We start from the raw sequence: 27,672 nt of genomic DNA, 5'->3' as shown, positions 1-27,672 counted from the left end.
TCTTTAGCCTTTATTCCAAATAATAAAATAAAGGGAAAAGAAACTTGACAATTTATAAAACAGTTACATTTGCTTCATGTAAAGGAAGATTGTAACTATTTGGATAAAAAATACTGATATTAATACAGGCATTATTCATTGTTCCTGGAATAAAATATTGGCTGGGCAGTCTTTTGTTGTTAGATGTGAACATTAATTTTGTAAAATATATATATTTTATATGAATATGTATGTGTGTGTGTGTGTGTATTAAACAAAAGATTTGTGATGCAGATATATTTAACTTTATTCTGTCATTGTATTCCGCTATGTTTTACTATTCATTCCATGAGGAAAAGGTGACATAATAAAAAAATCTCAACTATAAACCTTAAAAATAAACATACTAAAACTGCCTCCCATTCCTCTATAACTTAATCACAAATCCACAGTTTTCCTAAATAAAGTAAAATAAGTTATTTTACCTCCAACACTTAACATTAATCAGTGTATACTTATTTATCAAGAATCTGTATTCCATTAATTAGAACAGCACCTACAAAATAATCAATATTTGATTTAAAAGGAGGCTAATGAGGACAACGTATTCCTAAATGGAAAAATCACTACAATTCAAAACATGTACATTGGCAGAAAATATTTGACATTTGAAATGAATACAAGGTTTATTTTATTGATTTCCCATGCTGTTTACATGCATTTGATCTATTTATTCCATAAACAACATTCACCACAAACTACAGAAATCAAACGACAAAAAGGAACAGGTACTTTTTTCTTTAATAATTACTACCAACATCAGGTTTCAGTGTGTGACAGCTAATATGGCAACAAATACCCTATAGGTAAATAAATTGATGCAGAATAACACGTGCTTTTTAATTTCAAAATTATGACTTAAAAAACAGCCATGCACAAAGTGATATTAATTTAATAGATGCAATATAAAACAAAGATTTTAGGATTTTCCTTTGCAAGGTATCTGAGAAGAATATTTCGTAGATTTCGTAGATTTCAAATTTGTCACATTTGTCACATTTGCTCCTTAATTTCTAAACTTATATCTGGCAAATTTCCCATATTTCATATTTAATATAAAGTGTACTGTTTGTATTTATTAATGGTTTCAAAATATCTTGTAATTCTGGTGAGAACTTAGAAAACAGTAGATTTTTCCAAGCCATTTATCAAGTAAACTATTAACTTTCCAGGCCCAATTCATCAGGTCTTACTAATTCCACATGCTTATTGATGTGCATAAGGGTTTGACTAAGTATGGACAATGGTATAAATCCCTCCCTCCTCATCCACATACATGGCATTCTGTGTTTCGTTACATCTTATCAGTCTTCTTGGGTACAGATTAGTCTTGTATAAACATCCAAGAAGTATCTGGACATTACACAGGACATCAAAGGTACTGAATCAGAATTTATGGCTGCCTGACATTTCAGCATCATCATGATGGCAGCACTACACTCCCTTGATGCAATCCATTTCATAAGAGGGTTATTTCTTTAGTCATCTTAGTTGTAAGATCAACCTGAAAAACCTACATAAGAAAAGGAAAGGGATTGTATAAGAAAAGACTACTAGAGCAGCCTAAATCTGCTCCCATTGAAATTAATGGTAAAGCTCCTGTTTATTTCAAATGGGGCAGGGTTAGGCCAATACTGAGCATTTTTTAGGACCTCCAGCATCCCTCATATAAGTAAATTATGTTTATATTTTAATATTAAATGTTTGCAGATCACTCCATCCTTTATGTACCGATTTATCTGCTAAGAGTCTCTGCATTTTCAGTTTGCCTTATAACAGCCAAGGCTACCACAACAATTTACGGCCCCATCTTGCAACCGCTTACGCACATGTTTAGCATTTAGCATAAGTAGTCCCCCTGCAATGGATGGAACTGTTCTTCTGCTTGATGTTAAGTGCATGTGGAAGTATAAGATTGGGGACTAAGACCTTAATCCTACAAAGGTTCTATGAGCAGGGAACCTAATTCCCACTGACTTCAGTCATTGAAGTGTGAAACAGGAGGATTTTAATTTTGTGTTAAGTGAAAATCTCACTGCAACCTTAACTGTGAAGGCCTAAGATTCTGAATTTCACTTTTTGGATTCTTCATCAGCGAGTGAAACTGTAGTGTCTCCCCCTGCTAAATCAATGGAAAACAGGAGCAATCTCTCAACCCTGCTTCACTCTGGACTTAGTTCTGCAATGGGAAGTGTGACACTTTTTAATTAGGACTATGTGTGTTTGTACATATGGATGTGTATGCATATCTGCCTAATCATAGACGGATAAATTAACTAAATATGTTACTAGGATACATAAAGGAAACCACATCCAACCAAAAATCCAATATGGAAAACTGTTAAAAGATCTCAGCATCTGAGACTTTATTCTGTATGTAGATAAATATGATTATAGGATACCAGACTAATATTTTGTTCTCTTCTTGCTGGCATTTTAAAATGTTTTTTAAATATAAAGCAAATCTGATCTCTACAAATAATCTGGTATTCATAATTCAATTGTATACCACAGGGAAACTTGGTTATGATCTTGCTAGTGAAACTGGCACTTGGGAACTCATGCCAGCTTTTATTTTAAATTACAAAGGGTGTGAGAGGCCTCAGCTAGGGACCCCAGGCTAAGATGTTAGATACAGTCACCAGGAAATTCTTTAGAGAAGCACATACAGGAAAAACTAACCCTGTTTTTTCAGTGTGCCTTATGCTGCACACATGATTCATCAGATAAACTCATCAACTTGGAACCAGTATCAAAGTAGGGGATTGGTGTGTACACTCTGGGTTTCAATTTTAATCTCAGTGGGGCAACATTTCATGTGCTGCCTGGTAAATTTGCCCCATTTTCCCTTTTCACACCTTTTAATAACATATACCTAAATGTACAGACCTAAGGATCTACTCCAGCATCATACTCAACTAGTGGACTTTTATCAGTTTTGTTCCTATAACTGAGATGACTTCACTGGAGTTAGTCCTGAGTGATGCCATCACAGCTGAGAGAAGACTGGAACCCAGTACCTTCACTAAAAGCTAACACCAGTCAGTGGCAGAGAGCACATTCTGCACACACCGCAGATAAAAGGGGTTCGTGGGGCAGGGTTACCTTAGGAGCCTGGTTACAAGGAAACGTGTAAGTATTTGTGCATATTTCAAAATAATAGCTAGACCCTGGACAAAAGCAATAAATAAAACGTCCAAAAAACCTCTGTTTGTTGGAGTAAAGAGTACAGGACCAGTTGAGTTAAATAGCTGAGACACCCAGTAATTGCAAAGTATATTGGCAGTGTGTTACTACAACAATTGTGGAAAACAAAGTAAGGGAAAATTGTCCAACTGTAGCAAGAGCAATATGGCACAACAGCACTACTTGTGTGAGGAAAAGGCTCAGCTGTATTGGTAATTTCTTCCAAAATGTATGCTTTCTTTGACATATCTCTCCATTGACTTTCATGGAAGCAAGTTCATGTCTTTGAGAAAGATTTTAGTGTAATAAGGAAAATATGTTTCTCCTTTTTAAGGTTTTTTCTATTAATGTGGAAACATAAAAAAAAACCTTTTCAAAACTATGATTTTTAAATATTATAATGTCTTGCCAAACGTCATCAGTCCGCTGGATTATAGTCTGAAACATTCTTACTGTTTAATGAAAAATGGCATAGGCATTAAGAAGTGCTTACTCGGGTCTTTTCTGCATATTAAGATCCATAATATTCTTTACACAAAAGAGGTTTTTTTAATGCAAAAGTATGATAGAAGGCAAGACAATTCTAACAATTATAAAGGATTATAATTGTGCAGTTAATTTTACACAGGTCCAATTATTACGCTGGGAATTAAATGTATTGAATAGCCTTCTGAGTTTCCCTTTTCCTTTCACTTGCCCAGAGATTATACATCCCAGAATCTGGTTGCATACAGTATAGGAAATTCTAATGTGATTGTCAGAATGAGGAACTGAGATTTCCATTTCTATTACCAATCCTTGGCTCTTAAAACATTTATCTGAATAAATTACTTTGACAGACTGGATTGAAATATACAGGAGGAGGATTTGGTTTGAATTGCTTTTAGTTATACCTGATTCTCCACTCTGCATTTAAAAGTTTCTCCAGTTACTTTCAGTTCTGTACAATAGGAGTGTAGGATCTGATCTTGCATTTATTTTATGACCTGTGTAACAGTCTCTAATCTGAGGTCTGGTTATTTTATCCAGTGACTGCTAAATGTAAAATACATAAACTGGCCTGCAGGGTAAGAGGCAAGCACCAGTAATCCAATGTGGGGTGGGTAAGGGGCACCAACTTTGGGAGTACCAACGTGGTAACTTCCCTGGTGAGCCCATGCCAGGGTAGCAACTGCAGCCCTCCACTGCTGCTGTTGCAATGGCAGCCAGGCACAAAGACCCTGTGGTGTCACTATGGTATCAATAACTGGGGTAGGCAGACTTTGCTGTGGCAGCAGGTAGGACTTCCAGAGCAGTAAAGTAAGCAAACAAACCCTGCTAATTATACCTCTGAAAAGAACTCCCCTTCCTAGTTGAGTGACCTAACTACAAGGTAATGTTCCTACTTGCTCTCTGACCCAGTGAATCTTGAACTATGCCATGCAAAGACTGAGATTCGAGGCAGAGGTGCTTATGGAGCTTTGCTGGTAAAGATTTATGTGCCTACTGTCTTTAGGCCCACAAAGGGTTAGAGAATGGTTTTGAGGGCTGTAGCTTTGGACTATTTGAATTGCCAAAGTTCCTTTGCTGAACTTGGTTTAAGTCCTGATGCCTTCAAGTGTCTCATATGCCTTGTATTACAGTATGCATGCAGGTATTTTCAGGATCAGAGCCATAGAACAAAGATGTCATTTGAACTTGCAGCAGTTCATTCCAGAGACCATATTTCCAAGTCATAGCAAAACAGTTGCACCTCATTGCCTTTCCCCAAGTAACTTTTAGCTTACAAGGAAATATAGAAAGTACTCACTTAAATGCATGTGCATTTCCAAAGTGCTACTAGGAAATGTGAGGTTTATTTGGACAGTAATTTGGGTTATCGCCATTCAAAGACAAGGTTCTCATTCTTTTCCCTCACAGGACCTCAAATCACCTGCAGTTCCTTATTATAGCACACACAAATTCCACAATGCAGGTGAGTGGTGGTGGCAGGTAATCTTGGGTAACATGCAGATTTTGAAAAGGGATTGCTGGTGGGAACTTAGATAATGAGTGTTGCTTGATCTGTGTATAAAGTTGGAAGAGGTTGTGCTTAGAGCTGGTGGTGTGTTGCCTGCCTGGTGATTAAGATGCTGGCACTTGATATCTGTTGGGTTGTGGAAGATTAAGATTGTGTTTCAGAGGCTCGTGGTGGATGGGCGAACAGCCAGTGTCACTGTCTGCTGAATGTGCCTGGTACTGGGAAAAGAAGGAAAAAGGTTAAACCAAAGCTGTCCAAACAGGTAATAATAATAATAATAATAATTATAATAATAATAATAATACTAAAAGGCCACCCTTTGATCTATTCCCAAGATCCCATACAGAAGGCAAGGGACCCCTCATTGCCCTCCTTTCATATGCATGTTGAGCTAGCCAAAAAGGTCTCTCTCTCTCTCTTTCTCTCTCCCTCTTCTGCCTGTGAGTAGCCCTGTAGGGGTATCACTATATCTAAACCCCCTCTCCTGCCTGTTTAAAAGAAAGGAATAGAATAAAAAAAGCCTCCAGGAAATGCATTCTGGCAGAAAAACCCTGTGAGCCTCCCATATGCGATCCATATTGCCTGTTACACCCCCTTTGATGTTGCTTTGCAGGCGAAGGCACAGTCCCGCTCCTGACGCCAGGGTAGCCCGTTGTACTATGGCCTTACATTGCGGATGAGGACAGCAGCACCACACTTTTTATTTTATTTTATTTTGTAAAGGAAAATATTTTTGTGTCCCGGGTCAAATTACCCAGAACAGGTCCAAATCCATTTGGATCATTTGGGAACCATATGTGGACATACTACTGGCAAGCACCCTCCAGCACTGCATACTTAAGAACAAGAAGCTGAAAGGGCGAGTGCCCGTGAAAGGAGAAAGCCCCTTGCTGTGTGGCTCCATTTATTTCCCGTCCTTGCAAAAAAAGGACATCACAGGTTGTGACAGGCAAGGTTCTTTGAGCAGATGTTATATCTTTTATTAGACCAACAGTGACACTGGCTGTTCCTCCATCCACTAATCTTGATCTTCAACAACCTGGCAGATACTCAGTAGATATGATATCAGACTGAGTTGGTCTAATAAAAAATACCACACCTACTCAAAGAACCTCACCTGCCTGTATCCTTAGACCAGGGGCAGGCAATTATTTTGGGCGGAGGGCTGCTTACTAAGTTTGGCAAGCCACCAAGGGCTGCATGACAGGCAGGCAGGGGCAGATAAATATTCATTTTCTAAATTTGTTAGGGGCCCTGCAGGCTGGATAGGATGGCACCCAGCCTGTGGGCCGCATTTTGCCCACCCCTGCCTTAGACCAACACACCTACAACCAACAACCCAGCAGCACAAGGTTGTGAAGGTGTCTATTGTGTGGCAATGGGGACCCTATGAGCCCCTCACCTAGAAATGAGGATCTCCTATCTGAAGTGCGTATTCAGGAAAACCTTTCAAAAGAAAGTTATGGATGAGACTCTTCACCATCACCTGGTTTATTAGAAAAAAAATGGATGCGGGGAGAGGCAGAATGGCCTTATTTCTCGTTGCTTGTGATTGATTGGCAACAGTGATGGTTTAAAATGGTGAGAGGAGAAGCTAAAAGATGGGATCTTTTCTTTTCTTGGGTTTTATTTATTTATTTTTTTTTTGTCTCTCCTGCTCCCTCCCTGCGGAAGGCGGGGAGCAACACCTTCCCAACGCCGCTGCTAAAACACGCAGCTGTTTCCTGCCCTGGGGGCGGCGCCGGCTCGGGCCTGGAAGCCGGCTGGGCCCCGCGAGCCGGGCTGCGTCCCGAGCGGCCGCCCCTCCCCCCCCGGCGCAGCCCGGCTCGCCCCCGTGCCGAGCGCGCTGCATGTCGGTCTTGCGTGCCCAGCTCCGGCCTGGCACCGCAGCGCCGGCTGCGTTTCCACCGGGAGCTTTGGGGAAATCGTCGCCACAGTGTCACCCCGTGTATTTCTCGTGCAATGCTTGCAGCACCGAAAGCAGACGACCGACGAATGAAGCCGCCGGAACGGGCTTAAAAAACAAGTGCCATTTCGGCACTAGGGGGAAGGGGGGGCTTTGCAAAGCAACGCCAGCACAAAGGCCCGTGACCTGGCCAATTGCACGAGCGGATCCCACGGACGAGAAGCAGCCTTCCCCAGTCATTTCTTGTCGTGATGAACTGTAGGGCCTCGCCCCGCTTCGGGGAGCCTCCCCCACACCTCCCGGGGGGCTCTGCAGACCTGCACCCCCAGCATGGGGTCTGCAGGGGGCTGGGTTTATAATAATCACAGCTACGCTCCTGTCAGTTCTGCATAGTTTGCAGTGACCCAGGCATTCAAGAGGATCTAGGAATCAAACCTCGTGGAGGGGGGCATGTAGGTCTGGTTAGACCCGCTGGATATTTGCAAACACACCATGGTCGTATCTATCTGCAAGCTGTCGGGCGCACTCGCCCCCACCAGCCATGGGAGAGAGCAGGGTTGCACAAGTTCTCCGAGGTGGAAATGCAAATCCGTATGATGCACGGACTCGAAGTGCCCCTAGGGCTCATCAGCAACACGTCGGAAACACTTAACAGGCGAATGCGCCCCCCCCCACTGAGCATTTCAGATGCACCCTAAAAACCTGGCAGCGAGACTGTAGGGTCGGAAACTGCCCCTGCTGAAACCCAGGGGGGGCTGCTATCATCCTGTTCTCCTCTCGGGAGCCGCCCCGAGCCTTCCTTGGGAAATCGAGTAAGTAAATGTGATCAGAAAAAAGAGCAGGAGCTCCTGCCCTGAGCACAAAGCCAGCTCCATCCTGGGCATGTCATCGGGGAGAGGCAGTCCTCATCTTGCCAGAGTGATGATGATTTGGTCGGATGCGAAGCCATGGCCAGACCGTGAGATGCTGCCCGTGTGAGCACTGAGTTTGATTGTTCTAACAGTGTTTGGGAGAAATATTATCTGATGTTTTACAAAGACTCCCAGGCTTCAGAAACAACTCTCCTGATCAGGCGGTGTCCTAATGACATCTGAATAATATATATTGCTGCTTGGACTGGGGTGGCAGAAGTCCTGTCAAGCCCACCACATCACAAGGAGGCAAAAGCAGCTGGCAAAACCATATGCTTTTTGTTCCTAGAGGAAATATAACAAACCACCAGCACTGATCTCCGTGGACAGGACAGCCGCCTGCCCCATGAAGCCATGGGAACGGCAGGCACAAAAAGACACTATTAGTTAGACGATATAAAAGACTAATAAAAGAAAGGTTTGTTGGGGTTTTTTTTTAATGATATATGTAGTTCAAAGGAAAAGCTTCAAGTATGGTGATAAACTAGAAAAGAACTAACCAGAGAAATACTTGTGATAAGTGATAGATACAAAGCGAGAAAGCGCCTCTCCATAGGCTAAAACTCCTAAAACTTCCCGAATTTAGCCTGGTCTACTAGTAGCTCCCAGTGTTGACACTGTTTTTACTGCCTACAGTCTAACCCTCCAGTCCTTGCTGGGGCAAACATTGACCAATTCCTGCAGGCTTTTCTCTAGCAATTTTCTTTCTTAGGGGGGTTCAGAAAGAAGTTTATTTGACAACAACCACAGAATCGCGCCCAAAGTCGCCATCCTCCTATATGCTTTAATCCGCACCTTAAGTTTTTAAAAAGAAACAGAGAATGCAACAGGCCCCTTAGGCAAAGCCCTCTGAAGTCAATGGAAAGACTCCATTTGGCTTTCCATCAGGCCTCAGATGAGGAAAAAATAAATCCCTGCCTTTTCTGGAGGGTATGGAATAAATATGGAATAAAACATGATTTGTGAGTGTGCGCCAAGAGGAAGGATGCTGGGCACTGGGCCTCAGCTCCTCAGTTGTAGAAGAAGGTTAATAGCATTTTATTGCTTCCCAAGGATCACAGATTGTGAAGCATTTCTGTTCTGTGGTAATGGGCCCCTGATGTAGAAATTATGACCGCCTATCTGCAGTACTTATTCAGGACAACTTTCTTTCAAAGGAAGTTGTGAATTAGGATCTTTTCCATTAACTGGTTTATTAGTAGAAAAAAAATAGATGGGGGAATTTATTTCTCTTTGCTTTTCTTTGTTTGTTTAGTAACAGTGATAGCTTAAAATGGTGAGAGGAGAAGCTAGAAGATGGAATATTTTCATCTTTCCTCGCCTAGACATAGCTGAAGGTTTGTAGATTTTACTAATAAAAAAGCAAGGCCAAACATACAGGAGCACAGTAGTTCACTTGACAGCTAGCTCAGACAGGTTTAGAGTGACAGCGGAGTGGGTAAAATAGCCTTGGTTTGCAGGGAGTAGAAAAACAAGTAGTAGTGCCACATGTTGGGTGTGTGTGTATGTGTGCCTTTGGGGGAGGGAAGGAGAAAATGTGTGAAATCAGATGAACCATACAACACCTGTGTGCCCTCCAAGATGTTAGGTACCATGAAGGCCACAGAATTGGGCCCAAAGTTGCCATCCTCATATGTGCTTTAACACCCAGGTTAGGTCTTTAAAAAGAAACTGAGGCTGCAACAGACCCCTCATCCAAAGCCCTCTGAAGTCAGTGGGAAGACTCCTATAATCTTTCAGAATTCACCAGGTCCTTAGCAGTGCCTGAGCAGGCTCAACTTTGCTCTGGTGAAAAGAAATGCAGATTCAGGAGCTGGTTTGTTTTCTCGCTGCTTTGAGAGAAACAGAAACCAAATATAATTAGCAATAAAGTGCTTTTTAAATTGTTTTGGTCATTGCTCCCTTTTCCCTCGCGAGGTTTTCAGGTGGCTCTGATTGACAATGAACCTTCAGGTAACAAACATTTCAAAAGCCTTTTGAAAGGCCCAGGGGCCAAATTGACAAACTTGGACTAGTTGGTGAAACTGAACTCAGTTCTGAAGTGCTCGACTGCCTCTGATCAGGTTCGTTAAATGAAAACTTTAGAACAAAAAATTTTTCACACACACACGCATACATCCCTGGTTATGAAGAAACCTTTGCAATGCTGAAGGAGGATCCATTAATAGGAAACAAACCAGAAATGTCACGATATTCATAGAAATTATTAACTAGAGGTCCGACCTGAGGACTTCCCTGACACAAGCTAAGTTATAAAAAAGCTATAGACAATCCAACGAAATCAAATCTATTTGGGTTTTATGTTCTTAGCAAATGGGGAGCCAGCTGCTTTGAGGCTGTGATTGTGAAAGAGAGAGACTCAAAACTCTTGAAAGAGGTGGCATCTTTTACTAAACCAACTAGATGCTTACAAGCAACATACTTTATTAAATTAATCATTTAAATATTGATATTAATAAACAGTCATAATATTCATTAATAGTTTTGAGTTAATTATTTAAATAAAATAATTTGTTTGCAAATATCTAGCTGGTCTAATGCAAGATATCACCTCTTCCACGAGTTTTGATTCCTTTTGCCTGTAGACCAGGAGGGCTACAACCTGGACACCGGACAGAGAAAGAAGGAATTGGATCATGAAGGCGGGTTATGACAGTACAACTTGCCCGGGGAAGGACCCATGATCTGGCCCTTTCCAAAAAATGTTGGTGCCTGAGTTTTAATATGTGCTTTGACCTAGGTCTGCCTTTTGCGTGAGATGAATTGCAAGGAGATGAATTCAGATGTAAGTTTAGAGGATGGAACAAATCTCTCCAGGGTCCAAACTTTTCCCCAGAGGCTCCAGAGCCAGCAGAGATGGGGTGGAGAGGAGGTCACCCTCCAAACTTTCAGCTGCAGCTGCACCTCTCTTCCAATCTTGTTCATGTTGGAGAAGGAGAAGGCATTGGCAAGGGGTAGCTGAGGGATGTCCAACATGTAAACACGTTTGTTAGCATGAGATAATATTGCTCTCACTTCTCTGCAGTCTGCTAAAGCTCTCAAGCCGGATATGGAAACGAAAGGACCAGGTTGCCAAACTCCTCCATCAGTGGCCACCCAGTGAAAATGGGGAGGGATGGCCCCAGCTCACCGGGTCGGATCTGATCCATTCCCACTGGCTTCCCAAGAGTAGATACCCACGGACTTCAAAACCTGCAGGGGAGGCATTTTGACAGGGCTGGGGGATACTGTCTTCGTTTGCAGCGAAGAAATAGTCGTGTAGACTAACGCTACTTCGTCAGGCTTGGGTCTTAAGCAGTGAAGCCGGAGTAGAGATGATTTGCTTGGGCTGGGGTTTTCAGAGCAGAAGAGACGGTGCTTTGGCACTGACCATTCCCAGGCAGTCCCAGGTGGGGAGATAGACAAGGGACCCCTCAAGAAAGGCCTCCCAAGACACTGATCAGGGATTGGCACCGTGGCTTGCAGGAGGGAAGCCCGTTGGGATATGCTCAAATTGACGCTTGTCCTAGTACAGGGGGTTGCACTCCACTGACTCTCTGCAATGCCATTTAAAGAGCTGAGTTAAACCTTAATTTTCATTGCTGACCTAATCCCGAGGACTGCAACCCCCAAATTCGCCCCACCCCCTCACCCTAGCGTCCCAAGCAGGAGAAAAACGGCATTACCCTGGAAGGGGATGCTATTTTCACTGCCAAGTGCTGCTGTCAGTCAAACCCCAGGAGTCTACCGGGAAGCCAGAGCAGGAGCCACTTGAGCGCATCTGCTGGCGCGGAGCGGGAGTGTGTCGTGTGTCGTGTGTCCCGCCCCTGCCTCTTCTCCATGCCGATTCAAGCCAGCCGCGGGGCAGCGGCTCCCCTGCAAAGAAGCAATGCCTGTATGTCCACCAACACGGGTGTGAAGCCACGTGAAATGGTGATATCCGCGTGGGAAAGGGGAGCGGAAATCTATTTTCTGTACGTGAAGACAAAACCTGCTACTGACTTCCCTGCTGCAGCGTCGGGGACGCCCTTTCTTTTGCTAGAGGGTCCCTTGGATATGATGGGAGAAAAGAAAAGCCCAAGCCCAAGAAAAGTGTGTTTCCCACGGAACTGGATTTCGCTGCCCGCAGATCTCCTCTGATCGGTCTCTGGGGCCCCTTCTCTCTCACACGCACTCGCACTCACACTCACACTCACACACCCACCCACCCACCCACCCACACACACACACATTGGACTGGGAGCGTTTAGCATCGAGGTGGAAAGGGTGGTGCATGATTTGACTGTGCTCCAGGTTATAGAAACTCAGCCGAAAGTCTCACGCAAAAGAAAAGGGTTCAGGAGTATCTGGCCAGGACAATTCCCGTCCTGGGGACGCAGGGGAAAGCTGTTCCGCAGGAAGCAGTAGGAAAAAGTCGAGTTGCCATCAGTGGTCTGGAGAAGGGGCCTTTAATAGGCGCCGGTCACTAGCTGGCACCTTTGGGGTGGGGGTGGGGGTTATACATCAGAGGAGCCCAGAAAAATCTCAAACCCAGCTGAACAGCGGAGAGCAGGTGCTGGGCAGATAGTGAGTGCTTCAAGGAAAAGGAAGCTGAACCCCTCTGGCAATAAATACCTTCAGCAACAATCCCCAGAGGGTGGAGACTTTATCCTTATTTAGCGTACATTATTTAGCGCAGCCTGTAGTTGAACCACATAATGACGTAGAGTCCCCTTTCCCCCCCGGAAACATGTAGTCGGGTGTAGGCTGGTGTTTTTTGCAATTATCATTTTATAGCTGGAAAAATGTGTCATCGGTTTCTGGAAACAGTGTATCCATCTTCATGACGGCTTCAGGGACATGTCATTAAAAGAGGGGAAAGGAAGGCATTTTTTTCGCACAATTAGTAAGAAACCATGTGCCCGTAAGCGAAGTTTCCGTGGGAGAGACTCACTGGTTTATGTACGCTTTGTCCCCGACCTCCCACCCCTCTGATGCTCAGGTCTGTAGGTCCGGGCTATCCCGCGGTAAGGACAGGTCGGTCAGAAGAGAGCAGCAATGTCTCCCTGCCCCGCACAGCGGAGCCAGCCCCCCGGAGCCCGCGGCCCCCGCGACCTGAACTCCCCTCCCCACCACTGCACTCCTCCACGTGGTGGCTTCGGTACCTGGCTGCGGGGTGGCTGCTCCCTGTCCCAGTGGCCTCTCACCTCCTCATCCCGCACTCCCTGTAAGTGCGGGTAGCGGTGAACCGCAAGCCGGATCCAAAGCTGAGATGACGACCCCCGCTGGACCCCTTGCTCCGGATTACCCTGATCCTTCGCATCGCCTGTGGCTCCCAACACCGCACCGCGGAGCCCGGGGAGCCCAGGCGGGGAGCCCGGCCGGGCGGAGCGGGGCTGACCCCGCACCGGCACCCGGCCTCACCCTGGCTCCGCGCCGCCCTGCTTCACCGCCTCTCTGAGTCAGGTGCTTCCTGAGCGCCTCCAGCCTTCAGCACGTGAGAGCAGCTCGGGCTATATCTCTGTCTCTGTATCATGTCTCCGTTTAATTAGGGCGCGGTTAATGGCTACATCGATAGATAGATAGATAGATAGATAGATAGATAGATAGATAGATAGATAGATAGATAGATAGATGGAGCCATTAACAGTGCCCTAACTAAGCGGAGATCCGCCGCGCGGAGGGGGTCTCCCGAGCGAGGATGACAGCCCGTGGGCTACACCCTCCTGGGGGCACTCAGCGGCGTTTGCACATTTCTCCGCGGTGCAAGGAAATCCGGGTGCCAAGAGGTCTCGCTTTTCCATGCGGGAAGGGGACGGTAGGTGGCGCTGGAGGGCAGGCTGCGAGCCGCGGGTCGCGGCCGGGGCTGGCGGTGGCGGGGGACGAGCCTGGCCGGCGGGGGCTCCCGGCAGGGCGGAGCGGCTGCCGCCGGGGCTGCGGCCCTTCCTCCCGCCCGGGAAGAGAGGTGCCAGGCCGGGGAGCGCGGCCGCAGCCGGAGCCGAGCAGGTTGCGGGCTCCGGCGTGTCCGGGCGGCCCCAGCCACGCGCGCCCGAGCCCCGGGCACTGCCCCCGGGGGTGTCCCACCGCGCAGCGAGCCGGGTCCCCGCGTCGTCATTACCCTGCGGCGGCTCGCTCCTCCACTGAAACGTCGCTTCCTTTAGGTTTACCGGGGCTTGGGATTTCCATATAACCACCTTCTTTGCCCCCAGGTCCTAAGGTAATCAAATATGGTACGTGAGGGAAAGAAATCAAATACTGTAATCAAATCTTCAAGCAGTAGATAAAGAGGTAGCAGCGCGGCTGGTTCAGAAAGCCGATCAAACCTTGCTTACCTGGTTCGCCCTGAAAACTAAAAGCAAACTCTTGTAAAAAATAAATCCTGCCAATTGTATTCTAAATAACACGAGGATATCTATCTGTCTACCTATCTATCGAGATGGCATGAATGTATATCTATGTATATATGTGTGTATACATATACGTGTATGTATATATATGTATGTATATACACACGCACATGCATACATATGTATGTGAAACTAGCGTCGCTCAGACAAGCCAAGGACAAGCACAAAGAGAGGCTGGCACAGAGAGAAAGAGATACATTGGCAATATGTGTGTGTGTGTGTGTGTGGAGATATATATATATGTGTGTGTGTATGTGTGTATGTATATACACACACACATAGGGCCAGTGTGTATATATATATACACACACACAGATACACACATACATATATATATACATATACATACATACATATATACATATATATACACACACGTGTATGTATGCTGGCATATATATATGCCAGCATCGCTCGGACAAGCCAATCACAATTACAAAGAAGGGCTGGCAGAGAAAGAAAGAGAGAAATTGGCGCGCACACACACGTATGTATATGTGTGTGTATATATATACTCGCACACATATACATACGCATATATAGATACGTATATGCGTGTATATGTGTGTGCGTATGCGCGCGCGCCAATTTCTCTCTCTTTTTCTCTGCCAGCCCTTCTTTGTGCTTGTGATTGGCTTGTCCCAGCGATGCTGGTTTCCCCAAGGAATTCAGGGAGAAATCTTGGTGCACATTTCTGTGTCAGACAATATCGAAAAGTCCACGGCGATCGGTTTCACTGACTTCTGTGCTTAAAAAAAAACAGTTTTGGTTCTCGCAGAAGCAGACGGGGTAGCGATCAGCTCTGTCTGTAGCTGCACAACTAAAGCCATTTATGTGCCTAAGCGACTCCACTTAAACAAAGAAGACCTGCCTAGCGGTTTTGCAGGTACAGCTTAAATAACTATCCGCGTTAAGAGACACAAGACCATGTTACACGGAAAACAACCTTCGTTCAAAGCCCACTAATGGTCACACGATTCATTAGGTTACTTAATCCTAATAACCTCGCTAGCATCAGTCTCAATGACCCAGCCCATTAAAACATCGCCAGCGAAACCCTATAAAACAGGCAAGGGGGGATGTACAACATACGAACACATTGATTAGCACGAGGGCTCTGAGATAACATTACTCTTGCTCTTCTGCTGTCTGCTAAAGCCCTCAAGCAGATTATGGGAATGAAAGGACTGGGTTGCCAAACACCTCCATCGGTGAAAAGAGTGGAGGGAGGAGGACTCCAGGACCATCCCAGTGCATCTGTTTGGTCTGACACCCTGGGGAAGGATGTCCGGGCTGCTTGCTCTTGCTTCCTTGTCATCCTTGCAGTGCCAGGACCGAGCTAGAAAATATGCCCACTTACCTCCCAACGAACAGGGAAGGGAGAAGCGGTGCGTGGGGACAGAGATTCATCCAGACAATCCCTACAGTTAGGCTTAGCGTGGTTTTCTTCTGGATGCAGGCAGCCACAGCAAAGCAAATGCAAAGTGCTCAGCAAAGCAAAATGCGTTTGGATCCAAGAAGGGAGTTAACCGCTAAAAACCATTTACTTTTACCGAAATGTGTGAATGAGGAATTTTAAAATGAGCCTACCTGGAAAGCATCTTCAGAGCCCCTGGCAGGGTGAAGCGCCCGCCATGGGCAAAAGGGCAGTACCTGTGCCAGGTTAGCTGAGGTTGGCTTTGGGTAGGGGTAGGAGCATTAGGAGGCCGGGGTGCATATAGGTCAGGCCGAGACGTGGGTTATTCCGTTATCACCAGGGATACTGGTTTCTTCTGATTAAAAAAAAATCCCTAATTTTCAGTTTAAAAAAGGAACCCCAAATCCACGTTTCCTTGATTAAAATGAAACACCACTACATCTATCTATCTATCTATCTATCTATCTATCTATCTATCTATCTATCTATCTATCTATCGAGAGTGTAATAGCTATATCTACCTCTAGATAGATAGATATAGGATATATATAAATATGGAAAGAGATAGGTATAGAGACAGAGATATAGTTATAGATAGATATACATAAATAGATATATATCCCTATATCTATCTCTATCTATGTATTAGTGGTGTTTCATATAGTGGTCTGTCTGTCTGTCTATCTATCTACACACACATATACATACATACACACACGCACACACACACATATATATACACACACACATATATATATAAAAATCACGGAAAATGTGGATTTGGGGTTCCTTTTTTAACCGAAAATTGGGGATTTTTTTTAAGTTAGAGAAAACCAGTATCCCTGGTTATAACTCCCCAATGGACTGGCAATCCGGCACGCTGAAAGGAGTTAAGAAATGCGGGATCCGGCCACGAATAGGGGTAGTTTTTCCTATCTTGTAAACATGGCTGAGCCCCGAGTCTGCGGATCTTACAGATAAACCACGGCCCTCCCCCCCGCCCTTTTTTTTTTCCCGGAGAGAAAGCTGATGCGAGGACCTGCTTTGGCGCTGTTTAGCCGGGAGCGGGACAGCCAGAGCTCGCAGACTCCCGCTAACGAGACTGCGTGGCAGTGGCAGGGCAGGGGCGGCTGGCAGCCTGCCCCCTCCTCTGGCCCTCGCAGGTAGAAAAGGCAGCCCCTGGTTTTGGAGAGGGGGAGCACCCCCCCCCCGCCCCCAGCACCCCTGCGGGGTCAGGCCCCAAATCAAGCTAAGTCGAGTGCATCGGACACCCAAGCAAGGTGAGGTTACCCGCAATCCGCTTAGCTCCAGCAGCAAGTTCAAGTTAACTGTCTTGCAGCAAACTAAAAAGAAAAAAAAAATCAATGAGAAGGTGCAATCCGGCTCAGCGAATGCACGTGCTCACTGATGCGGACTATTTCAGGGCTGGGCTCACAGATTCGCGGAAGTTTAGGGCTGGAAGGGGCCTCGTGCGATCATCGGGTGCAGCCCCCTGCTCTGAGCAAGAGACTGCCGGGGATCTTAGCCCAGAGCTATCGACATTGGCAGCCGAGGGGTATCGGGCCAAATCCTGCGAGCCTTTGCTCCGGTGAGTCCTGCTCACCTGCGTTGGCTGGGATGGGGCTGAGCAGAGAGCCGGGCTGCAGCCCCAGGAGGAGGTCCGCTGCAGCACTGTGGGATGCCGCATTCTTCAGTAAGAAAATACAACGTGAGGCTCCTTCACCACTCAGTTAAATCTTAATAGCCCTCGTATCTTGGCGGGCCAAACCAGAGCAACGTCTGTCTTGTGACGGTGATGCATACTTAGGAGACTGCCCGGGTTTCCACCAAAAAAGTCTCCCCCCGCCCTCCCTTTTTTCCCAGGGGTTTATAACTCATAAAAATGTGCTCCGGGCTGAACCTTAGCATACCAGGTCCCATCCCAGGAGCGAATTTTATTTATTGGTTTATTTAATTTACAAATTAAAAAAATCCACGTGATATTTATTTAGTCCTTTTTTTTAAATTAAGGGAGTTCAAAAAATCACCCACCAAGCCCTTCAAAATTAAACCGAGAGAAAATATTTTTTTTTTCAAAGCTCCTACGACTTCAAACAAGCTTTCTTCCTGGGGGAAAAAAAACCCAATTCTGCAAACCATTTGTTCATAATTTGGACGGTGTCATTTTGGCTTGGAAACAAAACCCAAGCAGCCCAGCCTCCCAGCCTACTCACTGTGCACACTTTTTAAAAAGCACACATTTAAAAATATATATATATATATTCTTCGGAATATGTGTACATTTATCCATATGACGAGCTGATCTGGTGCAACATAGCATTGCCAGACAACTCTGACCTCATATGTTAGCTCCATCCAAACAATGAACAAGCTCTTGGGTCTCCTTTATTACACTTGACTACGTTAAAGGGCCAAGGACAATGATGCTGTAGTTTTAAAGTAATTTGCAAATGCAGACATATAGTTTCCTTATTAGCTCCTTGAATTCATTCTGTTCTGCCAAGTAAATCCTTTTGAAAATTAGACCAAACGCTGTTTATATTGGGTAACAGAATTTAAGATGATATGACACTACTACACTTTTTTTTAAACGGTCTAGATCTAGTTTACAAATAATTCTAATTTCCACACGGTCTTTGACTTTTCGTTTTGTTTTGTTTTCTGTCACTCTTGTCACAGCAAATACAGCAGACAAAACAACACGACAAACTACAGTATGCTAGTTTTGAAGGTGGTATATACCCGAATGAAGGGACACACATCTACTTATATGAGGGCTGTATACACGCAAAAGGCCCAATTCTGACTCAGCTCCCATTGTGGTTATATTTGAAGTCCGGGATCGGGTCCCTTTGTGGTTCGGCACAAGTAAAGATGAAGCACAGTCATTGCAGGCAAATATGTCACTACATAATGACACAGTGGGATTACTATTGATTTCTTTGGGGGGGGTTATTGTTTATTGTGTTGCTGATAACCAGATTCTTGCAGTCATCTGAAAATAGCTAGTGTAGTCTTAAAACCGGCTGAGCCAGTGTGGAAAGTGTTTGGATTATGATCTCCTGTTCTGCAGTTTAGAACAGGTGCCAAAATTCCCTTCAGAAGAAACCTTGGCTGTTAAAGATTTTTTTTAATAATCAAATTTAATAAAATAATCACGTTACCTATTTTAAACCGTATGTGTGCAAGGAAAGTAACAGAGACATGTAAAGGTTTTAAACACCTTCCAAGCCCATATAATTTAAACGCAGCCTTAATACATTATATGGCCTCATCGTGTTCCAATCTTTTAAAGAAATGCCGAGATAGTGCGTTGTGAAATATTGCTACCTTGCTGAAAGGGTTTCTGTTTTTCTCACAGCCCTTCCCTATTATGTCTTCGCAGTGCTGTATGCGACATAAACATGTATTTATTTCTAGGACCCTTCTTTCTGATCAGAGAAATGTCATTTTCCTGGGTAAAAAGCAAATGTGGTCTCTTGAAGGCTCAGATCAAGTGCACTTATTAACGTGACATAGACATTTTATTATTTCCCATGCAATCTAAAATGTGTGGCATTTTAAAATATACCCAAGTCGTCTTTTTCTGTAGAAAAACGAGTTAATATTTGTTTCTATCCAGACGCACAGATATTCTCTCTCATATTCACCACACAAGATCATAGGGGCTGATAGGGACCTCAAGGGTCATCTGGTCCAATCCTGCACTGATGCAGGATTCACTAGTTCTGAGCATCTCAGATGCATACCCAACCTCTTCTTGAAACCATCCATAGAACCAAAAGGAATCAGGACTTGGTAGACGTGAGATCTGTTATTAGACCAACTAGATTTTTGCAAAAAAAAAAAAAAAATCTTTAATTAAAAAAATTCTTTAATCCGTAGAACCAAGGAACACAGACACAGTGTCTTATCACACTGGGGTGAAATTAGACTAAACCCTTAACCAGTTTTAAGAGGGAAGATGATTATTGGTTGCATAATAAGGTGGTGGCCTGTCATAGCAGGGGCCTGCACTGGAAGGCCAGGAGTTCCCTTCCAGAGCTACTTCCTACATATGCTATGTTTCAAGATTTTTACTAACATGACAGTAAAATGGTGAACTTAATCACCAGTGGCAAAGCATTTAGCAACTACAGTTTTGTACGTATAATTTAGTGCCTTTTTTTTTTTACCAAAAAGAAAGGCAAAGAAAAAAGTAAGAGAATAAAAAAGAAAAGTTGTGGAAAGGGACTGGGAGTGTTTATGGGGATCCTTCCACCTGCCTCAACCATCAACCCCACTGCAGAGAGCTCAAATGGAGTAAGACGGAGTAGCTTTCTAAACATTAAAAAGTCATGGCAAAGTTCAGTATCTTTTGACCTTCAGTGGCTTTGCAGCAAGCATCATTTGCCCTGCTGACACATTACGCTTGCCCCCCCTGCCCCCCGGACCAGCTCGATTAAGCTCCTATTTCTAGCTGTGAGAACTCGGACCTCAAACCTATCGCCTGGCCTGGGAAATTTTGGATGGTGGGGTGGGGGATCTAGCTGGTGGGAGGGAAGAATTAACCACTTTAGAGGCGGCATAACGAACTGTTGGTACATGGCAGCTGGGAGAAGCTGCTCACAGCTCTGGAACGCCAGAAGTTGTACAGAAGAAGGATTAGTGAGCAGATACATGAATATCTGAGAGGTATTCAAAGGTGCAAGAGACATTACTTTTATTATACCACTCTGCAACCTATGACATGAATAACACTACGGTTTCCAAGGTGTGTGCTTGTGTGTAATAAGGGGTATAAGTTGTAGTCGTGTTGGTTTAAGGAGATAGGCACACAAGGCTATTTGGGTGAATCTGACCTCTTTTATTAGACCAACTCAGCTGGAAAAACAGTAGGAAAAATTCTTCTTTGCAAGCCTTCGGGTATATAAAGGGTAGAGAAAGGGTATATAAATACCTTCAGGTATTTATACCGGAAAGCTTGCAAAGAAGATTTTTTCCCCCAACTATTTGAGTTGGTCTAATAAAAGATGTCAGATTTACCCAAAAAACCTTGTCTGTCTGTGTGGAATTAATGATGTCTTAATGTTTTTTTTCAGTCTGCACACACGGATATACATATAGCTATCTACCTATCTATCTACCTACCTACTCTGTGTGTGTGCTTGCAGACAGAAAAAAATTAAAACACTCTCCCCCCATTAAGACATTCATAGATATATAGGGTTGGAAGAGACCTGTGCAGACCTTCTAGTCCGACTCCCTACGCTGAGCAGAAGAATTTCTGTGTGTCACTTCACTCACCCCAGCTGAGACTTGAAGTCTGAACCCCGGCATGACAGTCAGAAACTCTACCATACAGTCACCACATCACTGATGACAGACAAACGAGGGTCTTTGGATAAATCTGACGTCTTATATATATATATCTCGTGTGTCTATGCAGCCACACAAACTTAAAAATTGTGACGTTGTTGTGTCCAGATGTTAAAAACTGGGAGTCTTTCCTTATGTCATGGGCATAATATATATTATAAATGAATATGATACACCTGAAATGGTAACGCAGTAGATTTCGCAGTGCAAGAGAAATCGTTAATCTCCTGCAGCTCTGAAAAGACTATATATTGGTACAAATAGATCGCCATACAGCGTCAGATGGATCAGTAGGTATAATGATAGACAGCACTTTATAAGCAATTTTTTGTAAATCTGTAGTACGGGACTGCCGCAATTGAGCCTTGGGGTGCTACCGCAAGATAGGTGTAAATCTTACGGTTCAAATCGCATGCTACATGATAATTTGTGGAGCCACGTGATAGATGAGTTTATCAAGCTCCTTTGCCTATCTCTCCCGCGGTCTGCACACTAATCCATCCATCCCAGGATTTATTTCAGCATTCCAGACTCTGAGCCACTTCAAACAGCTACAGTTGAGAAAAAATACTCCAGGCAAAGCAATGGCTTCTCCTTCTCTTCCGCCCCCCAACACAACTCCCACAAAAATTAAACTGAGGTTGGGCAATATTCGGTCCTGTACCAGGGACAGCTTTCCTGTACATAAAAATGTCAGTCCTTTAAAGCTCGCTCTGCATGGCTCGAAATGGGATTTGTATGTACTCTGAATGAACGGGGGGAGTCTTAGTTCCCCTCTGGGACATACAATGCTAACTTTCAGGCCCCCAAAAGATAATGCCCTTTGAAAGCTGAGCCATATCTGTGCACAGAAATACAATCACCTTTCGATGTGTCTTGCTGAAGAGGCTTTTAATGCTCCCATTGAGCCTTGTACAGTTTGACTTGTGGCAACTGACACAGCCAGTTTTACAGGCGAAAGGATAGGCAAAAAATAATCCCAATAAAAATGTTAGAACTCCCTGAGACAATGTATATACACATGATAAAACTGCCCGATCATGTGATAGGGCTGGAGGATTTATCTGCGGTAGTTGGGATTGACTGCATTATTCAATGCAATGCACTTTTATTGTGGGCATCCCAAAGGAGTGAGGATAAAAAGGTTGTACCACACCTCGCCATTAGATATTGTGTGTACGCTGCATACCATAGAGAAGGAGCATTTTAGGAATGTTTTCGGGAATTCTATTTTGATGAGGATTTTTTCCCCTCTCTGCCTGTAAAGTTAGCTGTTTTGGTTAATACATTGAATAGGGGGAGCTACAAAAACGATTCAAGAAAGGAAAAAACATACCATCTTTAAAGCTATTCTATTTTTAATTACACACACTCACATATACACACACACAGTATTTGTAATTACTGTATACGCACACCCCCAGCACACACGCATATATACAGAATACTATATATACATACACCAGCACACACGCATATATACATATAATACATAGATATACAATTACGTATTTTATATATGTATATATTATTCATGTCTCAGTGTTCCTGCGTGTATCACTACCAGAGATGAAATAGCTATTAGCCTATGGACACATCACTTTACAGCAGCATGCCCTTCCCCAGCCCCCCAATACTGGTGTGTATCTGTGGGTGAAAGAATAGATGTTGTTACGGGGCATATTTTTATTTTCAGTTGTAGATGCACGCACCCTTTATAGACAGGCATATGTACTGTAAAACACTCTTATAATCCACGTTGCCAAAAATTGGCAAGACTCCCCACCATAATAATACAAAGAGATTCACATTCAGACTTTGGATTTAGTTCAGCAAATGGCAGGATGCCTTTGCTCAGAACTGGGAAGCTGTGTGTATTTTTTTCCCCATTTCTTTCAAGGACGGATAGATTTCTGAAGCTGTCTAGGTCCCGTGAAGAATATACTGTGAGATTTCCATACTTTTAGCGGGGAATGAAAACAGAGGTGATCTTGCAAAGCGCATGTCTCCTAAATAAAGATAAAATGTGCCATAGATCAGTCGTTTCGCCAGTTATTTGCAATGACTTGTGTATTTTTTTCTCGTGGCATGATAGAAAATGGTTTTAAATGATTGCAGGTCACTCGGAGCCAGTCCTGATCGTTTAGTAAAAATAACAGGGCTATTACAGAGCTAACTGAGAGAGCCGGCGTGTCCATCCAAACACGCAGAAATATGCCTCGATTTAAAAAAATGCGCCCAGCTCCTCTTCAGTGCTCAGCACTGAGTTGATTAAGGCACAGACTCCTGGACTGAAACGGGGGGAGTGTGTGGATCGGTATGTCTGTGTGTGAGGTCCGGGTGTATCTAAACGGTGGAAATACACATAAAGCCTTTTACAAGCGTGCGAAAGACAAACTTTGCCCGCTAACCTATACTGTTCATCTCTATAAATGAAAACTGGAAATCATTAGATGCTTTAGGGCTTGTGTTTCAAATCATTACTGGAGTAAAGTACTATTCTGATGTAAATAATTACAGCTATCTCAACAGGCTCAGCCGCTACATGTACTTAATGCGGCTTTTGTTGTTGCTTGAAACCTCTTGATCGTTTTGTGAAGTGCTGGCCGGATTCAGAGAGCTGCACTTGACACACGTTTGACTCGAGCAAGGCAATAGCAGACAGTCCAATCGTTTTCAATTTCTTGTGTCCCTAAATGCAAACCGTGCCCATAAAACCCAGCGTTTCGGGGATGAGACCAGAATCGAAATGCCGGGAGAGCTGCTAACCCTGCCACCCTGGTTATTTTGCAAAACCAGTCGAGATTGGCTGTCTTAGCTTAGAGCTGGATGCAAATCTGCTTCCCTTTCCTAAAGGCTAACAACGGTTTAGTCTTCCGTGGGGAAAACAAAGTGAATAAAAGAAATGGTTTCAATACTATACGCCCATGACCAAATGCAACATTTCCGTTCGGAGCAGGCGCTGACTTGGCTGCACTAAAATACAACTATTGAACGAGGTAAAGCTTTAAATCGCGATATATAATACACCCAGTGTAAACAAACGGGCACTATTGATTTCATCCTCTTTTGCTTCAGTTCCGGCGCAGTTTGCCTGCAGTTTAAATATGGTCATTTCAAGCGCGCGGGGAAAAAAAAAAAGATATTTTTTGTGTGTTCTCTTAAAAGTCTTTTTTTTTTTTAGCTCAGTAAGATACGGCTTGAACATTATCTGCTGTTGTAAAAGCGTTTTTATCACACTGTAAATTACTGCCCCATTGACAGAGCAGCCGGAAATGTAAATCACTCCATATACCTAAAGTTATGAAAAAAGCTGGTAAAGTTTCTGCAGCGCTTCGGACGCCGGGCCGGTGGGTTGGAGAAAACTGCTTGCTATTTTCCCACTCCACACACCGTCCACAAACACAACTGTTGGCTCCACGGTGCCGGGGACTTTGATGAGAGAGACTGGACAATGTGCAGAGTCCCTGCCCATGACACCCAGGCCACAGCCACTTGGGAGGTCCTCGGGCCTAAAGCAGCCACGGCTAACTGCTCCCAACAGGAGGCTCTGTGGATCAGGCAGGGTCACAATTATACTCCTGCTAAAGGCAAGAGTTTAAAAAAGAGAGAGAGAGAAGGAGGAGAGGGGAGGGCTCTGGCTGGGGGTTGAAATAAAGCCTTTCAGTGCATCAGAGCCTGGAAGTGAGGTTAGTGGGGGAGCCTTTTACTGGGGCTATGTGTACGAATACACTTCTGCTTGCATCCAGGCGCTTTTCCTTTGGGAAGGCCGGAGAAGGGGGCCGAAATGCTTTTCCAGGAGGGTGCTCCTCGCCCGCACAAACACACAAGTCTGGGGACCAGAAAGGGCATCTGAGCCCCGCGCTGACACGCAGCACCGGGGATGTGCAAGCGGCCAAGCACATGAAAGAGGAGGCTGCATCTCAGTACCTGCCTCGGCTGGCTCATGCAGGCATCTGAAAGCAGCGAGCCCCTGGGCTGGGGAGGGCTCTGATCTGGGGGAAGGAGGGCTCCCGTCATCCCCAGATGTCCCTAATAGCAGATATAAAGCCTTCTAATATAGCGCCTCGGAAAACATTTGTAGTCAGTGCTCTACGATGGCATCATCCAAGCTGCAACCGTTCTCGAGGACAACGGGGGGAAAGCCGGCCGGTGTCTGGGGCCAAGAAGGAGGCTTGGCCCTGGCTGGGAGCGGGGGGGCCCGGTCGTGCTCGCCCGGCCGGGCATTGCTTTGCACGCAGCGGGCAGGCGGAGGCGGGTGCGCGCCCCAAACCCGGGGGAGAAACAAGCGCACTTTCCTCCACGGCTCTGCAAGTCCGGAGAGGACAGGCGGAAAGCAGCGATCGCTTCCAAGTCCTGCCTTCCTCGCTTGCAAAGCGGCAACCTAATACTAGGGGGCCACCCCCCACCTCCAAGCCAGAGGGACCCAAGCCGGCAGCTGTGCCATGCCGCTCACCCGCCCGGCGGAGCCGCGCAGCCCGCGCTCCCTCCCTGCCCGGTCCCGGCGGAGATGTTTAACTCCGCATTTAGCTGAGGCGCAGCTCCGCACTCAACCTACCCCCGCACCCCCGAAGCAAAGGAAGGGGCGGTGGTGGCGGTGGCGGCGGTGGGGGGAGTTGGACACGGACAGTCCTCGCGCTCGGAAAGGAAAAGGGGAGCAGCAAGGCACGGAGGAGAGCAGGCAGGGAAAAGCGCCTTTCCTAGGAGGGGGCTGAATTAGCACCCCCCCTTGGCTCGGTGCCCTGGAGACACCCGGCTGCGAAGGCCAGAGGGGCGCGATGTCCCGCGGACTCAGCCCTGACCCGAGCCTTATTCGTCTCTCGTGCATCGCGGGGCGAGGAGCCCTGGGTGCAGCCGCTGATGAGGTGTGGCTGGCTCCCTGGCCAGCTTGGGGACCCCGGGGGGTGTCCCCTCGGGCCCCGGGAGGCCCGAGCCCGGCCGGGGGCTGCACGGGCGCTGGCTGCTGGGCAGCCCGGTGCGGCCCCCTGCCCGCCGCCCGGCACTTACCTCGCCGCCCCGGCCTGGGGCCGGGCTCCCCGCGCCCTCGGGGCCGCCAGCTCGGCCCCCGCCGGAGCCGAAGCGCCCTGCAGGGTCGGGACGAGGTTTGTGAAGACGCTCGGGAGGGAGGGAGAGAGTTTTCTGCTGAGAAACTCAATCTGCCATACAGTAGCGGCGGCGCCTGGGATCTGTCACTGCTGACAGCACCACGGGGCACCGCCTGATCCTCTGCACAACACCGCAGCGCCCCGCAATGCCCTCCCCCGGCGGGGGCTCCGCGCCGGGGGAGGGGCCGGGGTCAGTAGAGCCCCCCCAGCCCAGCCCGGCAGCGATCCCGGCAATCCTCCTCGGGACAGGTGAGCGGGAGGGCAGGCCGAGGCATCCTGGGCTGGGGCGAACCCCCCCCTCCCGGCCCGGCCCCCACCCCTAGGCCGCGCTGCACCCCCAGCCGTGCCCGTCTGCCCCCCTGCCTTCCTCAGCCGCTGGGCCGGGCGGCCTCCCCTGGGCCAGGCCGAGGCCGATCAGTTTTGCAACGAGGTTCTCTGCCTGCAAACCCTCCTTTTGGCCCCTGCCTTGAAGCCGGAGAGTCTCAGGCCCGTTTTAAACCCCCCTCTTGCCCCCCCCTTGCAAAACCAGGTGGTTTGGCCGATAGCAACATAGGGCAGCCAAGTGGAGACTCCTAGAGGGGAGGCATCCTCGCTGTTAACCGCCCCACGGCTACCCCGGAGACAGGACGAAAGGATCCTGCTGCTCCGCATGGGTGGCAAGTGCCCGGGGCTTCCCCCCAGGCACTGAGGAAGGCTGGGGGGACTGGGGCACTGCTCCCCGGCGTTTCACTACCACATCCCTGCCGCTTCCAGTGTGCAATTTAGGGCCAAGTCACCCCCCTCCTCTCTTGCCCTGCTTGGAAAGGCTCCCTCTTGCTGGGCTATGTTTGATTTCGTTTAGCAAGTAACAACCCTGCAGCCCTGCCCGTTGGTAGACTTTCTGCCTTCCTGGCCGCACAGGAGGGCAGTGCCTAGTCAGCGAGGCTAGCGCCTGCAGCTCTGAGATGGGCCCAACTCCGGTTTGGGTGTTTTTTTTGTCTTTCCTTTTTTTTTCTTTTGAGCAAGCCGCAGTGCTCCCCGTTTGCTCTGTGGCTGTGGTTGGCAGCCAAACGTGCAGCACACCATTTCCACCGACTTAGCAGGGAAGCCTTCCTTTTCCTTTCCAGATTACAGACAGACACAGCCGAGCACTGCGGTATCTTTTGCTGCAAGCAAAGAAATGGGAGCCTATAATCTTTTAGGGACACACAAGGGCTTTTTCTCCGGTTGCTAATATTTCACCCAGAGAACTTAACCCTTCAGACACATCCTCTCTCTTCTCTAGAGGCCAGACCAGCCGTTTTCTAATACCCCCCCTCCAGCCTCCCTTTCTGATCATCATAGAGAGGATTGCCTCGCCCAGCTGAACAAGTGTCAGCCTTGTAAAGTGCTGGGGATGGATGCCAA

At 46.3% G+C, this 27,672-nt stretch overlaps 1 long non-coding RNA gene across 8 annotated transcripts; it reads right to left on the bottom strand.

Annotated features, from left to right (window-relative positions):
- Positions 1-646: 646 nt before the first annotated feature.
- On the bottom strand, positions 647-26,561 carry LOC149870417 (uncharacterized). 8 transcript variants are annotated; one of them, XR_016440745.1, is made up of 8 exons: positions 26,189-26,561; positions 24,477-24,731; positions 17,427-23,190; positions 17,114-17,166; positions 14,118-14,211; positions 13,207-13,565; positions 11,707-12,849; positions 647-5,442 (listed from the first exon to the last, which is right to left on the bottom strand). It is a non-coding gene; the product is annotated as an uncharacterized LOC149870417 (long non-coding RNA). The 8 variants fall into 8 exon arrangements; XR_016440740.1 differs by lacking the exon at positions 26,189-26,561 and adding an exon at positions 15,997-16,178 and having other exon boundaries at positions 24,477-26,180; XR_016440741.1 differs by lacking the exon at positions 26,189-26,561 and having other exon boundaries at positions 16,863-17,166; positions 24,477-26,180.
- Positions 26,562-27,672: the final 1,111 nt, after the last annotated feature.

Source organism: Crocodylus siamensis, chromosome 2 (genome assembly GCF_052110815.1).
Source record: "Crocodylus siamensis isolate JL-2025a chromosome 2, ASM5211081v1, whole genome shotgun sequence".
NCBI classification, from domain to species: Eukaryota; Metazoa; Chordata; order Crocodylia; family Crocodylidae; genus Crocodylus; species Crocodylus siamensis.
The sequence above is the reverse complement of the archived record's forward strand: the minus strand, read 5'-3'. Positions and strand labels throughout refer to the sequence as shown.